This window comes from Suncus etruscus, chromosome 11 (genome assembly GCF_024139225.1).
Source record: "Suncus etruscus isolate mSunEtr1 chromosome 11, mSunEtr1.pri.cur, whole genome shotgun sequence".
NCBI classification, from domain to species: domain Eukaryota; kingdom Metazoa; phylum Chordata; class Mammalia; order Eulipotyphla; family Soricidae; genus Suncus; species Suncus etruscus.
The window spans coordinates 42,521,241-42,536,791 of record NC_064858.1 but is presented as its reverse complement, the minus strand read 5'-3'; the positions used below and the strand labels follow the sequence as shown (position 1 = coordinate 42,536,791).

The 15,551-nt window shown below is 36.1% G+C and overlaps 1 non-coding gene across 1 annotated transcript; it reads left to right on the top strand.

The window, feature by feature from the left end:
- The first annotated feature begins 14,705 nt into the window (after nucleotides 1-14,705).
- LOC126023569 (U6 spliceosomal RNA) lies at nucleotides 14,706-14,812 on the top strand. Its single transcript, XR_007500684.1, has one exon. It is a non-coding gene; the product is annotated as a U6 spliceosomal RNA (small nuclear RNA).
- The last annotated feature ends 739 nt before the right edge of the window (nucleotides 14,813-15,551 follow it).

The following is a 15,551-nucleotide window of genomic DNA, read 5'->3' as shown; positions in this document are numbered from 1 at the left end:
CCTTCCTGATGTGTACTTGCAAAGCTATAAATTTTGCTCTCAGTACCACTTTTGCTGTGTCCCATAAATTCTGATAGTTTGTGTCTTTATTGTCATTTATTTCCAGGAAAGTTTTGATTTCCTCTTTGATTTCATCACAGACCCACTGTTTGTTCAGTAGCAGGCTCTTTAATTTCCAGATGTTTAAGTTCTTCTTAAATTCTTAATTTCAACAATAGTTCACATCTAATTTCAGAGCCTTGTGGTCAGCTAAGGTATTAGATATTTTATTGGTCTCTCATTGTGTCTGTATATGTTTAGTAGTGTGATTTCTTCCTGTTGCACATATCTCTTCATTAGTACTAAGTGTCCATCTTTGTCCCTTACAACTTTTCTAAGACTAAAGTCTGTGTCGTCTGATATTATTATGGCCACCCCAGCTTTTATAAGGGTGTTGTTTGCTTGGATGATTTTCTTCCAGCCTTTGATTTGTCTATGTTTGTTCTGACTATTCAGGTGTGTTTCTTGTAGGCAGAAGAAGGTTGGATCTATCTTTTTGATCCACTTAGCCACTCTGTGTCTCTTAATTGGTGCATTTAGTCCTTTGGCATTGAGGGAGATGATTGTCATGGGATTTAATGTCATCTTTTTGTATAAGTTTGGTGTGTCTGTTGGTCTGTCTTTTCTTAAAGTAGACATTTCAGTTTTTCTTTTAAGGCTGGTTTTTCATCTGTAAAATTTCTGAGCTGTTGCTTATCAGTGAAGCTATGTATCCTTCCTTCAAACCTAAACGTGAGTCAAGCTGGGTGCAGTATTCTAGGTGAAACTTCCATTTCATTCAGTCTTGTCACAATATCTCACCACTGTCTTCTGGCCACTTCTGGCCTTGAAAGTTTCTTGTTACATGTCTGCTATAAATCTTAACGATGGTCATTTGAATGTAATTTCCCTTTTTAATATTGCTGCTTTCAGTATTCTATCTCTATTTGTGGGATTCATCATTGTGACTCGGATGTGTCTTGGGGTGTTTTTCTTCGAGTCTCTTTTATCTGGTACTCTTCAGGCATGCAGGATTTGATTGCATGCAATCTTTAGCTCTGGGAGTTTCTCTATGATGATGTCTTTGACTGTTGATTCTTCCTGGGGATCTCCTTTCTGGGCCTCTGGGACTTCTATGATTCTTATGTTGTTTCTGTTGAGTTTATCAAAAACTTCTATGTTCATCTGTTCACATTCCTTGAGTAATTTTTCCATTGTCTGATCATTTCCCTTAAGGTTCTTTTCTCTTCTGCTGTATGAAGTTGTTCTGCATTTCATCTTCCAGTTCACTGATTCTGTTCTTGATTGCTGTTACCCTGCTGAAGAGGCTGTCCATTGAGGTTTTCAGTTCAGCTACCATATTTTTCAGATATGTTATTTCAGTTTGGAGTTTTCTGATTTCTATTCTTGTGTTCTGTTCAGCTAGAGCAATGTTTTCTTTGATTTCCCTGAGGATCTCCATATTTCCATTTAACCTCCTTATCTGAGAGATTAATCAGATAGTTGGTTTTTCTTTTTGGGTCATCAGAGCTATCATCTTCATTTTCTGTGCATAGTGTTTGCCTGTGAAATTTCCCCATTGTTACATTTGTAGTGTGATTTTTTTTCTGCGTGTTATGGTGGGGCTCATTAGTTAGAAAGAGTGCACGGCTGTGAAGCAAATCCAAGTGGCTGTGCTCTTCTGGAGCCTCTAGGAGACAGTTTTTGCTGTCTCCCTCTCAGGAGAGCTTCAGGAGATAGAAGAGAATAGAAACACGCAAAGCCGACAGGTTTCCTCAGTCTCTCCCAGTCGCCAACCTCACAGCAGGGGCAGACTCCTCATGCATTCACAGACAAAGAGTCACCTCTTTGCCAAGCACCTCTGGAAAATCATGATTGTTTTTAAGAATGCTCTATAAGCAATCTAACCATGCAGTTTTTCTTCAGTAAAGTTTAAGCTCATCAATGTTGATTAGCATAGAAAAAGGAGAACCTTTACACCTGACATGTTAACTTAATTTTTTTAAGCATTCTGACCCATTTCATGTGGGTATTTCAACTTTTACCTGTGGATCATTCCCCAGTGTCTGTCTATGTATGTGCATGAGTGTATGTATTGGCCACCTCAATGCCTTTCTAATATCTATCTGTAATATACATAATGATGTTTATGTTATATACTGTCCTTCCCCCTATTAAATATAACTCCTTTTTATTTTTTCCACCTACTAACCTAAATATAACTCCTTTAAACCTCCTTCACTTACCATTTTACAAATTCTTTTTTATCCCATCTCTCTCTCAGCCCAGATCTGTTATTTTCCTTCACTTAACATATATTACTTTCAGTTCTTAACTCCTCAGAAAGTGGAACATTCCCATACCACAAACAGCTGCCAAACAGCTCCCAAAGTGAAAAGATAGATTCCCAGCCTGCCTTGCCTCAGCCCAAAATGAAGCTGCTACTGCTGCTGAAGCTGATTTGCTTTTGATGACCTTTTTTCCCCCACATCTCCTCATTGTGAACTGTTGTTCAATACCATATTTGGTTTCTGAGAAGCCCCTCATTCTAGGACATTTTCTGATATGTGACTGCTGGGAGCCATTTTTCAGATTAGAGAAGACCATATCATGGCTGATATGGATTTTATACCCCACCCCAGCATATTTCAAAAGACTTAAAGGGGACATGTATATATCCTTCGAATATTTATTTAGATATATTTCCTTAATAGGTATAACCCTTATTGTCTATTTTCTTAGGTAGCAGCAGTTTTCTACCATTCCTTTTTAAAAATCTATTTGGTTGATATTCTAAATAATTCTAATAATTTTAATAGATATGTTTCTCTAGTGTTCTGAGTTCATGGCCAAACTAGGTTATAAGGATTGTCTAGCTTGTCATTTTACCCCTTATGCACCAGTAGTACCATGTGGCATTGTTTTTTTGGGTTTTTTTGGTTTTGGTTTTGGTTTTGCATAGGCTCATTAAAATGGGGAAATCTGGGCCGGGCAGTGGCGCTAGAGGTAAGGTACCTGCCTTGCCTGCGAAAGCCTTGGATGGACCGTGGTTCAATCCCCCGGTTTCCCATATGGTCCCCCAAGCCAGGAGCGACTTCTGAGCGCATAGCCAGGAGTAACCCCTGAGCGTCACCGGGTGTGGCCCAAAACCCAAAAAAAAAAAAAAAATGGGGAAATCTTACATGTGCAAACAAGTTCTTATCTAACAAAGATAGGCATACATAAATTTTATATTGGAGGGGGTGGCCTTACACCCTGAACACTTGTCATAGTGACTTGGCTTTGGCTTCAGAAGATCAAACTTTGACCACCCCAGAACCTTGGACCCCATCTATGGAAAAAGCACGGTTTTCAACACCAGCACCAGGAATCCGACTACTCCCAAGGAAGGCCCTACTGCTGCCCTGGCATTAGTTTGCTCCAGAGTGGCTTTATATGACACACTGATGACTTGGTAACAGCAACAACCTGCATGCAGAGCAGGGTTCTCTGCATTGCCACCTGATTGTGAGGTAAGACTAGAAGATGCTCCATGTCACCCTTACTTCGATATAGGATCAGTACAAAACCAGAATCTCCAGAAATCTGACCACAACAAACGTGATTGTGAAGAGCTTTTACTGTGACCACAGAGAAAGAATTTGAGGCTAGACAACTTAATATGCCCAAAGCCTGTAGTTGGTCTTATGCCAGGATGTTTCATGGTTAATATTTTCCTGTTTTTATACCAAAGGTTTTTCCTTTCTCTTTCCCCCATATTTTGCTATGCCTATGTATAAGGAACCCATCTTACAATATCCCATGTTAATCTCACCTGAATGGTCAGATCCACACACACACCTTGGAGGGTTCTGTAGTTTTGAATAAAAAATAAAAGGTGTTGCCTGAGCAAGCAAGGTAGCATGGAGAGCAGCATAAAAGGAGACAACGAGAACTACTGAGAGAAAGAGATGAATTAGGCAGAAATGGCACAGAGTCTGCACATGGCAGAGAAAAGGCTGTGAGATAATAAAGCAAACTGACTCCAAGGAAACTTTAACTGACTGCATGTGAAATTATTTTGACGCTACTACCCTTCTCCAGACCCACCAGCAGAAGGTTGTTAAATGCACCATGCTGAGAAAGGCCCCATATATATACATGGACATTAGACTTTATATTTTATAATTAAAACAACACCTATGCAAAAAAAAAACACTGCCACACACACACCTTCTTTATTATTTATTGTATAATTTTAAATCTCCTATCCTTTAAATCAGGACTCCCACTGTTTTATAGACCCTTGGGACACAGATTGCTTAATTTTACCACTTATTCCCACATTTTTCTATAAAACTAAGAGGAAAGGAATAAAGAAAGGCTAGGGGCCAGTGGTCTGGATGCGTTGACTAGGAAATAAATAAGGACAGAACTAAATATCCAAGCAGAAATCAATAATAATAAAATCAATTAAGTTATTAAACTTTAAAAATTTAAAATCAAAGGGCCTGTTACATTGGCAGGTCAGAGGGCAAAGGGTGGTGGGATAAGATGCAGACTGAGTCCATTTGTAAAGGAAGGTTGACACTAGTGGTGGGATGGGCCCTGACTTACTGTATATTAGAAATTCAACTATGAAGGACTCTAGATCACAATTTTTTCAACAAAATAAAATTTTAAAGAAAAAAATAGTGGCTGTAGTAGTAGCACAGCAGTGGGGCATTTGTCTTGCATGTGGCTGACCTAGGACAGACTGTGTTTTGATCCCCTGATGTCCCATTGGCCTACAAACCAGGAGTGGTTTCTGAGCACGTAGCCAGGAGTAACCCCTGAGCATCACCGGGTGTGGCCAAAAAGCAAAACAAAAAAAAATAAGAAAAAACAGCATGGCATTGGAATAAGTACAGACCCTCAGATCAATGAAATAGACGAGTATTCAGAGAATGTTTCCCAGACAATCAGTTAATTCTTGATAAAGGGGCAAGAAACACAAAATGGAGCAAGGAAGGCCTCTTCAACAAGTGGTCCAGGCACAGCTGGTCAGCCACATGCAAAAAAGCAAACTCAGACCTTCATCTAACATCCTGCACAAAGTTGAAATCCAAATGAATGAAATACCTTGATATCAGATCCTGAATCATAAGTTATATAGAAGAACACATAGATGAAATAGTTTATGACTTTGAGACTAAAGGCATCATCAGGGAGGAAACATCACAGTCCTAACAGTGGAAGCAGAGATAAACGAATGGGATTATATTAAGCTGAGAAGCTTCTGCACTTCAAAGGAAATAGTGACTAGGATACAAAAGCCATCCAGAGAATGGGAGAAAATATTCACCCAATATCCATCAGAAAAGGTGCTAACATCTAAGATATACAAGGTGCTGACAGAACTTAACAACAAACCAAGCATCTAACCCCATCAAAAAATGGGGAGAAGAAATGAACAGATGCTTCCTCAAAGATAAAATACAAATGGCCAAAAGGCACATGCACGTGAAAAAAATGCTCCACATCACTAAACATCAGAGAGAGGCAAATCAATACAACAGTGAGGGGCCATCTCATGCCTCAGAGACTGGCACACATCACACCAAAAAACAAGGACAATCAGTGCTGGCAGAAATGTAGGAAAAATGGAACTTTGATTTACTGCTTATGGGAATGCCATCTAATCCAGCCATTATGATAAGCAATATGGATATTCTTCAAAAATGGAAATTGAGCTCCCATATGATCCAGCTATATCACTCCTAGGTATATACTCTCGGAACACAAAAGCTCAATACAAAATTGCCTTCTGCACACCTATATTCATTATAATGCTAGTTGCAATAGCCAGAATCAGTATACAACCCAGATGCCCAACAACAGATGAGTGGCTAAAGAAACTGAGGTATATCTACATAGTGGAATACTATGCAGTTCATCGGGAAAATTGAAGTCATGAAATTTTCATATATATGAATGGACATGGAAACTATAATGCTGTGTGAAGTAAGTCAGAAGGAGAGAGAAAGACATAGAATAGCCATACTCTACTGTGGGATTTTAGAAAAATAAAAGACATTATAATAATACCCAGAGACTATAGAAATGTGGGCTAGAATGTCAAGCCTGTGATATCAAGCTTACCACAAAGAGTGGTGAGTTCCGTTAGAGAAAAAACTACACTAACAAATATCATGACATTGGTAGTGAATGAAATAGAATGCCTATCTTAAAGAAAGGCAAAGGGTGGGGAGGCAGAAGATGGGGCCACTGGTGGTGGTAAGATTGCACTGATGAAGGGGGTGTCTTTTTTTTTTTATCACTGAAGCCCAACTACAAACATGTTTGTAATGATGGTGATTAAATAAATATATTATTTTTAAAAAGAAAAATATTATTATCTACACACAATTAAAGTCTTTGACACAGGTAAACTCTGCTTTCCCTTTTGTCTGCATAACTGTTTAAATATGCTTCCCCCATGGTAATAAAGAGTTGCCTTGCTCTAAATTTACACTGGTAAAGGAATAGCTGTCAGAACATTGTATGACTGAAGTTCCATCATGAAAACTTTATATCTTACTGTTATTCAAATAAAATTTATTCACTCATTAAAAATAAAAGAGTCATCTCATGCAGTTCCTCACAGAGGTTTGACATTTGATTCCTTACACTCCAGTTCTCCACTTTTCACCCCACCCTAAGCCAACTTGGATGTCTTCTCAAAATCACCTGGTATCTTCATCACCAACATCTTCTACAAATTGGCAAGAAATGATCTTTTATGTACATAAGAAATTAGAGTATTTTTATTAGATGTGCATTTTTATATTTTGTGTACTTTTGCTTATAGCTTAAAAGTTTTTAAAGTTGGGGCCGGCGAGGTGGCGCTAGAGGTAAGGTGTCTGTCTGCCTTGCAAGTGATAGCCAAGAAAGAACCGCGGTTGGATCCCCCGGTGTCCCATATGGCCTCCCCCCCAAGCCAGGGACCATTTCTGAGCACTTAGCCAGGAATAACAACTGAGCATCAAAAGGTGTGGCCTGAAAAACCAAAAAAAATTTTTAAGTCAATTTTTCGTTGATAGCCAATTTTATGTACCTAAGAAATTAGACCATTTTATAAATGTGCAGCAAATGTTTTTCCTCATTTTCTTCTTTTTTATGTATTTTATGTATTTAGGTATTTAAAATTTTTAAAGCCAATTTTCCAATAATAGCCAATTTTCTCTTTATAGTCAATCCATGATATTTTACATGCAAACAAATTTGTTCACTTGATGTTAAATATATATCCATAAGCTATTTTATTATTTTAGGGTTCCTATTAACTACTATTATTTGTCAACAATTTATTAGGACTCTAATAGAAAGATCCAACTTGATTTTCATCCAAGTAGTTAATCGACTCTCTCTGCACTGCCTATTAAATAATTGATCTTTCTGCATTGCTTTGAACTAACAGTTTTTACTACACTAAATTCCCATGTGTATTTTGGCTCTATTTCTAGAACTGTCAATTCTGTTTAATTTGCCATTTTGTTCATTGTCAGCACCAACCTCTTTGACACGCTATGATCTTGAAAGTTGCTTTTAGTTTGGTTTCACAAACTAATGGGCCTTTAATTTAGGGAGGCATAAAATACTAACCTTTGAAATTGTCATTGAAAGGTTAATTCCAACAAAACTACTTGGCAAGAACTAGAAATCACAATTCAAAGAGAATCTACACAATAGTTCTCCAGGAAACTTCCATTTTCTTCATTCAACTATTTCTCACAGTTCCGGACATATTATGAACACTGAATTTTAATTAATTTAAGACCTAATACTGAGAAAAGAGTAGCATGAATGATCTCCATGTACATTAAATAGCAAATAGATGTTACTGGATTTTTCAGTATATCACCGACAACCTAGTGAATTATCCTATTGTGAATTTTAAATTCCAGGACAATGAAGTCAAAACTGTCCTTTATTCTCAGTGAATATTCCCTTCATAATACTCAATTAAAAGCATAATACCTCACTTGTACTGATACTCTTTGAATGAAATATGCACTTGGTTTTACATTTCATGTCAATTATCAGTGAAAGCAAGGAACATCATAGTTAAAAAGTATCATTATTCTCAAGTGGCTCAACAAAAGAATTTTGCATTCTTTTACTTAAATTTAAAGAAAATTAATGCATCTTCATAGGTAAAAAAAAAAGTGAAGGTTGCTTTTGGAAATCTTATATAAGTAACCATTTAAAGTTTTAAAACTGACTTAAACCTGTTCAATCATTTCAATATGCAGCCATGAGTTTTGATGAGTAATCGTTTTGGTCAATGACTCTGCATTAGTTGATGAGAAGAGAGCAGACTTAGAGAAATCCTGTATTTTTTCCTACCTCAAACATTTTCAGAAACTTCAGCTGTTGGACAACAACATGTACAAAGGCTATGTTTTCTTCTAGGCAATGCAGTATGTTTTCTTGAACTAACAGAAAAATATTCCTTGGAAACCCACAGCATAGTCCCTTTTATTTATAACTAGAAGCAAACAGAGTAAACACAAATAGTGCAAGTGGACCATTAAAGGCAAAGAGCACAGGAACAGGAAGGCTTTTTTTTTTTAAATCGAATTTAAATGTCTATATTCCAAGTACCCATTTTTATTTCTTCATCCCCATCCTTCCCCCATGTTTAGAACATTCTTGCCTGGAACTGCTTCTGTTTAAGACTAACCAAGTGCATTCTCTGCATTATTTTACCCCCAAAGTTATTGAAATGTCTGGGGCCTTCTTAGCATTGAAAATATAATTCTAGCAGCAGTCAGATAGAAGCATTTCCAACTGCTATAGAAAATGGACAAAGAAGGGATGTTTCCTGTGCCAATTAGCAGTTTCACTGAGCAAGAAGGAAGTGTGTCTAAAGATGCCTGAATAAGAACCCAGCAAGCTCAATATTTGAATGAGAACAACCCAGCAAGCTTTCTCCAGCTTTTGGCGTCCAGAGAGACCACAGCAAAGAGTTCCCAGGAAGGTCATCCAATTGCAATGAGGCAGAGGGATTATTGGGGGGCACGTTGGGGGCTTGTTTCTTTTAGAACATGTCTCAGGAGGACATTTGCCAATGCTGGCACCATAGGGCTTATAAATATTTTCTAGCTTAACTGGTGAATACAGCTTTTCAGGCACATAGACAAATGTTGGGGGGGGGGAGTAGTTCAGTAAAACCTATGTATTGTGTGTCAATTCAATGAGGCTGGAAATTTGTATTTAGAAGCAATGCACATGCTTCTATATTCATTTGATTTAGTAAGCATGTTATTTACTTATTTACCTAATTCTATTTATCAAAGTCTAAGTACCTAGATACTTATCTAATGGCTTAGTCTATACTACTGTTATAGCCATTTGGAAAATGACTAACTTCCCAGCATTTAAGCAGCACTTAAGTTCTAATAAAGACATACATTACATATATGTGTTACATGTATTATTTATAGTATAGTTGATATTATTTTAGATATTTAATGTCTATTTTTATTAAGATAGAATTCTATATTCTCAGATCTTAAAGGGTTAAAAATATAGGAACAAACTATCTTTTACCTGAAAATGCCATTTTATTTAACTATGTGAAAGTTGATTTAACATTTTTATAGTAGTAATAATATGGCCTGCCCCATTCTTCCCTTATTTAACTTTATTTTTCTCTTTTCTACATTCTATTGTCTTTACAAATTTAGTGTTCCTAAATTTATAATTTTATAATGTTTTAAAAATGAGGCTTAATTTAATACTATAGACTTTCACTTAATACATACATTTCTCTAATGTTGATGAAGGAAATGGAAAAAATTCAAGAAATATGATTGTCCAGTGAGTCTTTCAAACACACATTAGTCAGAGGCTTATTAAAATAAATAAGATGCAGCTCTTAAATTCAAAAAGAGAAGACATTCCAAAAAAACAAATAAGTATCTGTAATTATACAGAGTCATAAAAGTTCCATCAAAAATCTATTCTTAATTTGGCAAGCAGAATGAGCCTTTAAAAGGGAGTAAAATGTAGTTGGTTTTCTGTAAAACCTCTTTATTCAAAGTCTAGGAATTACAAGGCTTTCCAGAAACCCCGCTTTAGTCTGCCCTTTCTCTTACCACTTCACTTTCTCCCACTCCTTTCTCCTCACAGCTGTTCCTCAGTGACACACTGACAACTGAACATAATAAATACACAAATGTATCCCCCATTTCACTGATGATCTGCCTACTTTCTTACCTCCTTGACATCTCTACTCCACTTTCTTCTATGACTGAGCCAGAGAAATATCTCAATGGGCTTGGGTTCGATTCCTTGCATCTCATGGTTTCCCAAGCAGCACCTCTAGAAGTGACTCCAATTCACTTATTCAAGCCCTTGAGTACTACTGAGTATGGTCCTGCCCCCACCCCACCCCCCAAATAACCAAATTTCTTTAGTTACTGAGACCTTCTCTGACCAGCCCTTTCTCTGTACACTGCAATTTATCCAAGCATTCTTTTTTTCAAATGGACATATTGTTTTATGTAGGATTGTTAAGATATCCTAAATAAAATCTAACAACTTTCTGTTAAACAAGAGGCAATATCCACCAAAACTCAATATACTATTATCACTGATTCAATTCAAAAAGCCTAATCTAATATGTAAACAAAACCAACATTGTTCACTGCAACTGGGTTTATCAAACAAAAGGATAAATGCTTAAATGCCATAGACTCATTTACTGAAAAAAAATAATAAAGCCCTATGAAAATGACATAACTTTATATTCCACCAGAAAAAGTTTTCACATAGGAAACTGTTATTGACATTATGTGTGAAAATATAACTGAAAGTTAAATTTATTAAATGAAAACCAAGTTATAAATAATATATACAATATGGTTAGTAAAACTTGCTGGAAAACAACTATTGTACATATATTAAATGCTATTGTCCAAGATAGAGATTCTACACAACTTTACATAAAAAGCATCAATATTTTCTACATTTAGCATACAATTACTTTGTAAGCAATTCAGTTTATTTGTAAAAAATAAATGCTTGGGGATAAATTAGTAATATAGGTAATAAAATAGTAATGTTTTTATAAAAGCTTTTAGGTATGCTAATGATATATTTAGATGTCATTTTCCAAGTCATCAGACTAAAGAGGTGAAAAGGAAATAATAATTTCCCTATCTATGCATACAATTATATATATATAAATATATACATATTGAAACTATTGAAAGTTGCTTCAAAAGCATATGATTTGGCAAAATTGTGATATCTCAAATTATGTGGAACAGATAACTGCCTGGTGATTTTAGTTTGCATATACAACTGTATCTAATTTCCAAAGGAAGTACTAAAAAATAAAATCTAATATTTTAAGTGATTATTGTCCAAGATTGAAGTGGAAGCCTCATGGTCCAATCTCGAGGGATTGGGGAGATTCAGGTGTGGGAGCAAATATTGACACAGGAAATAATCCACACAAAGTTGAAAAGAATGCTACAAGTCAGAAAAATTTCATCACAAGCTTTCTACTCGTAACACTAAGGCCAGCAGGCAGATAGCTCAGATATGGAAAACCGAAACCACAAGCTATTTCTCTCTGAGAACCAGGGACTTTATTAGGAAGCAAAAGACCACTCCCTGGGGTGGAGAACAGGTAGAGTAAGGGATCAATCCAAAACGTCCTTCATGCCTCTAGTTAAGTTGACTCTAAGATAATTGAATTTGTGTGATACTAATGTGAATGAGGTTGTTTTTATAATGTCCATTTCTTCTTTATTATTCATTATTGATGTATAAGAAGGCCATTGAATTTTGTGTGTTAATTTTGTAGCCTGCCTATTTGCTATATGATTCTATTGTTTCTAGAAGCTTTTAGATAGAGTCTTTAGGGTTTTCTAAATATAGTATTATTTCATCTGCAAACAGTGAGAGCTTGACTTCTTCCTTTCCTATCTAGATGCCCTTGATATTTTTTCTTGCCTAATCACTACAGTAAGTACTTCCAGTACTATGTTGAATAGGAGTGGTGAAAGAAGACAGCCTTGTCTTGTACCAGATTTAAGAGGAAAAATTTTTAGTTTTTTTAATTGAGGATAATATTGCATAGAACAGTCTTAAAACAATCATAATTTTCAAGTATAGAATACTAAGTAATATGGTATTGAGCATTGTAAAATAACTCTACATCATAGAGTATTATATTACTCAAGCATCCAAGTTTCTTAAAGGAGGCAAACTGAGAACAAAGGCATTATGACAGTATAAAAAGAGCTTGAATTAAAAATTAATTTCAAAAACATACTCAATGACTTAGCACTGTTGCAAAAGTCTATGGCATGCAGATACCTTATCTAAAGATATCTGGAGAGAAACATGAGATAATGCAAGCAGGCATAATAAAATGGAAAATGAATAATTTAAAATATTAAGACATTATTATAATAAGCACTATATTAGGAGTTTAATAAAATATAGCATTGCAATGCTATATTATGGTATCTAACCTATTATTCCCAAGGATCACTGTGAACAAAAACATTAAAAGATTATTATAGGGGCCAGAATGATAGCACAGTGGTAGGGTGTTTGCCTTGCATGCAGCTGACCCAGGATGAACCTTGGTTTAATCCCAGGCATCCCATATTGTTCCCCAAGCCAAGAGCGATTCCTTGTTTTTGTTTTGTTTTGTTTTTCGGCCACACCCAGTGATGCTCAGGGATTACTCCTGGCTATGCATTCAGAAATCACCCCTGGCTTGGAGGACCATATGTGACGCCAGGTGATCAAAAAGTGGTCCATCCTAGACTAGCTCATGCAAGGCAGACAGACGTCTTACACCCTGCACCACTGCTCCAGCCCCAACCAGGAGCGATTTTTGAGGGCATAGCCAGGAGTAACTCCTGAGCGTCTCCAGGTGTGGCCCAAAACACAACAAAAGGCTATTATAAACATAATGTTATTGGAGTTAAAACACTGAAACATTCTAACATTGTGCACTCTAGAGTGAACCCAGGGCTTCTAAACTCATTCTGCAGCTTTTTCTGTGAGTAAAAGCATCAGAACATTATTATAGAATTCTATAATCTAATCTAAACAGCTGTATCTGTTGCTGCAGGTCTCTTTGAAGTATAAAAAGAATATAAGCTGCTGAAGATTTTACAGATGAGTTGGAGATGTCTGAAACTTCTTGATCATCACATTTAAACCAACCTTGTGTGGCTAAATTTTTTACAATAGGTTGTGCAATGACCTTTTCCATTTCACCATAATGCTGAAATTACACTGTGCTGTTTTGCAGCTCGTCAGAGAGCTGCATTGAAAGTTTGAGGAAAAGTTGTTGCAGATACTGACTTAAAGAGCAGCTTTACATAAATCTTTCAGACCATTTCAGAACCAAATTCAGAATTTCTAGGGAAGTGGACAAATGTTATCCAGAAACAGATTAAAGAGTTTTTGAAAATCATTGAGAGTCCTTAGTTTTGTTTTGTTTTGTTTTGTTTTTGATAAATAGAGATCTTTTGGGGACAGACTGAAGTGCACTCCAATACAAATTCCAGATATTGAAATGGAGGATAAGTCTGAATTTTTTCTGTGGTTATTGTTAACTAGCAACTTGCAGGCAAGTGATAACATATTCATATAAACATTGTAAGTCTCTGTTATTAGAACAGGCTGAGATATTATCCATGTAATATGTAATATAAATATAAAATTTTTCATAAGCAGGACATAGAACCACATCAACAAAATATTGACACATTATGGGTTACTTTAATATGCCCTGAGGCAAAATAGTCCATTGAAACTGCCACATGGGTAATCCATTGTTGAGTAAAGGGACTGAAAAGGCAAAGAGCTTTATGTCTTTTGTGTAAATGAAAATATTATAAAAAACAGTCTTTTAAGTGAATTACTATCAAAGGCCAGTCTTTTGGAATGGCTACTGGTGAAAGAAGGCTGGCTACTCTGTAATTTCTATTATTGGAATCATGGATGAATTGACAACTCTTAAATCAGATAAAAGTCTACAACTACCAGACCTCTTTTGTATAACAAATACAGGAAAATTCCATTTAGAAAAGGAGGTTTTAATGTGCCCCAGTCTTAGCTGCTTGTAAACAAAGTTTTTCAGTTCCTCTAATTTTGTGATGTTCTTCGGTCACTGGGGAATTCATATTGGAACATTCAATTTCCATTTAATTGAAATAGGTGCTCGGTGCTGTATTCTAGTGGCCCCAACTAACAAGGCAAAACTTCTGGTTGACTGAAAGGAGATGGGCAAAAAGATGAAACATCTGAGCTGGTGATTTGAAAGGGCATTGGGCAAAGGATGTGGTACTACACCTCCACTGTCTAGGCAAGTCACAGCCCCCCAAATTTAAGAAATTGGAGTCACATACAGCAAAAAAGAGCTGCTTGTTGAGTTTCTGGTCCTTATATATCTTAGAAGTTTTGAACTCTGACAGACAGATGCTAATGAAAAAACACCAACCTTTTTCTCCCAGGTTATAAGGTATATTTTGCAAGGCCCAATTGCAGGGCTAATGTTTTAAAGCAATCACAGAAACTTCAGTGCCATAATCAAACATTCCTTCAAATTTCCTGACCTGAATTTCAAAGGTTAACAATGGATTTTTTCTTTAAGCTTAGCAGCATAGTCTATTAAGAAATTAGCAGAAGTGCTTGCTTTGGCAGCACCTATATTCAAAATGGAATAATACAAAGAAGATTAGAATGGCCCCTGTGCAAGGATGACACACAAATTTGTGAAGCATTACATATTTTTATATCCAAGCCAAAGCCAATGACAATAGAATCAAGAGATCTAAAGTTTAACCATCAAAACTTAAATGGGTCTATTATACTGGTAGACCAAGGGGGGAAATGGTGGTGATATAGGATGCAATTTGGGTTCCTTGTTCAAGGGAATTTAACACTGGCAATAGAATGACCCTGGATCACTGTATATCTGAAATTCAACTATAAAGAACTCTAAAACACAATTGCTTAAATAAAATTGGACTGTCACAATCTCATTTGTGGCATTTGTTTCATCTAGTAAATCAATGTCAGCTGCCAGCAGCTACTCTGGCATAGCAACAATAAGTGTGGCACATTACTAGCTTCAGGACTTTTGGCTTAAGCATGTGTCTCTACTGGGAAAGCACTTTGCTTTTTGAAGTTGGGAGACTTTTCAGAAACATAGGTGGTCATTCAGAAACAGATGAAAGCATCTTAGAAAAGTTTGGAGCAGTTTTAGAATGCTGGGTCTGAGATTTTCACATTTTATGATTCATATAAACTATTATGGCATATGCCAATAAAATCACTATTAAAATAGCCAATATATAAATTACAATGTTAGAATGTTTTTTTCCTTGACTATTGGAGGAGAGGTAAGTGTCCCTCAACCCCAAATTAACCCATCTTTATATCTCTGAACCAAAGAGAAGTTAATTACAAAAATCACTGTGAAATTACCTATTTAAACAACCACAGAATCACATTAGGCAACATTTCACCAG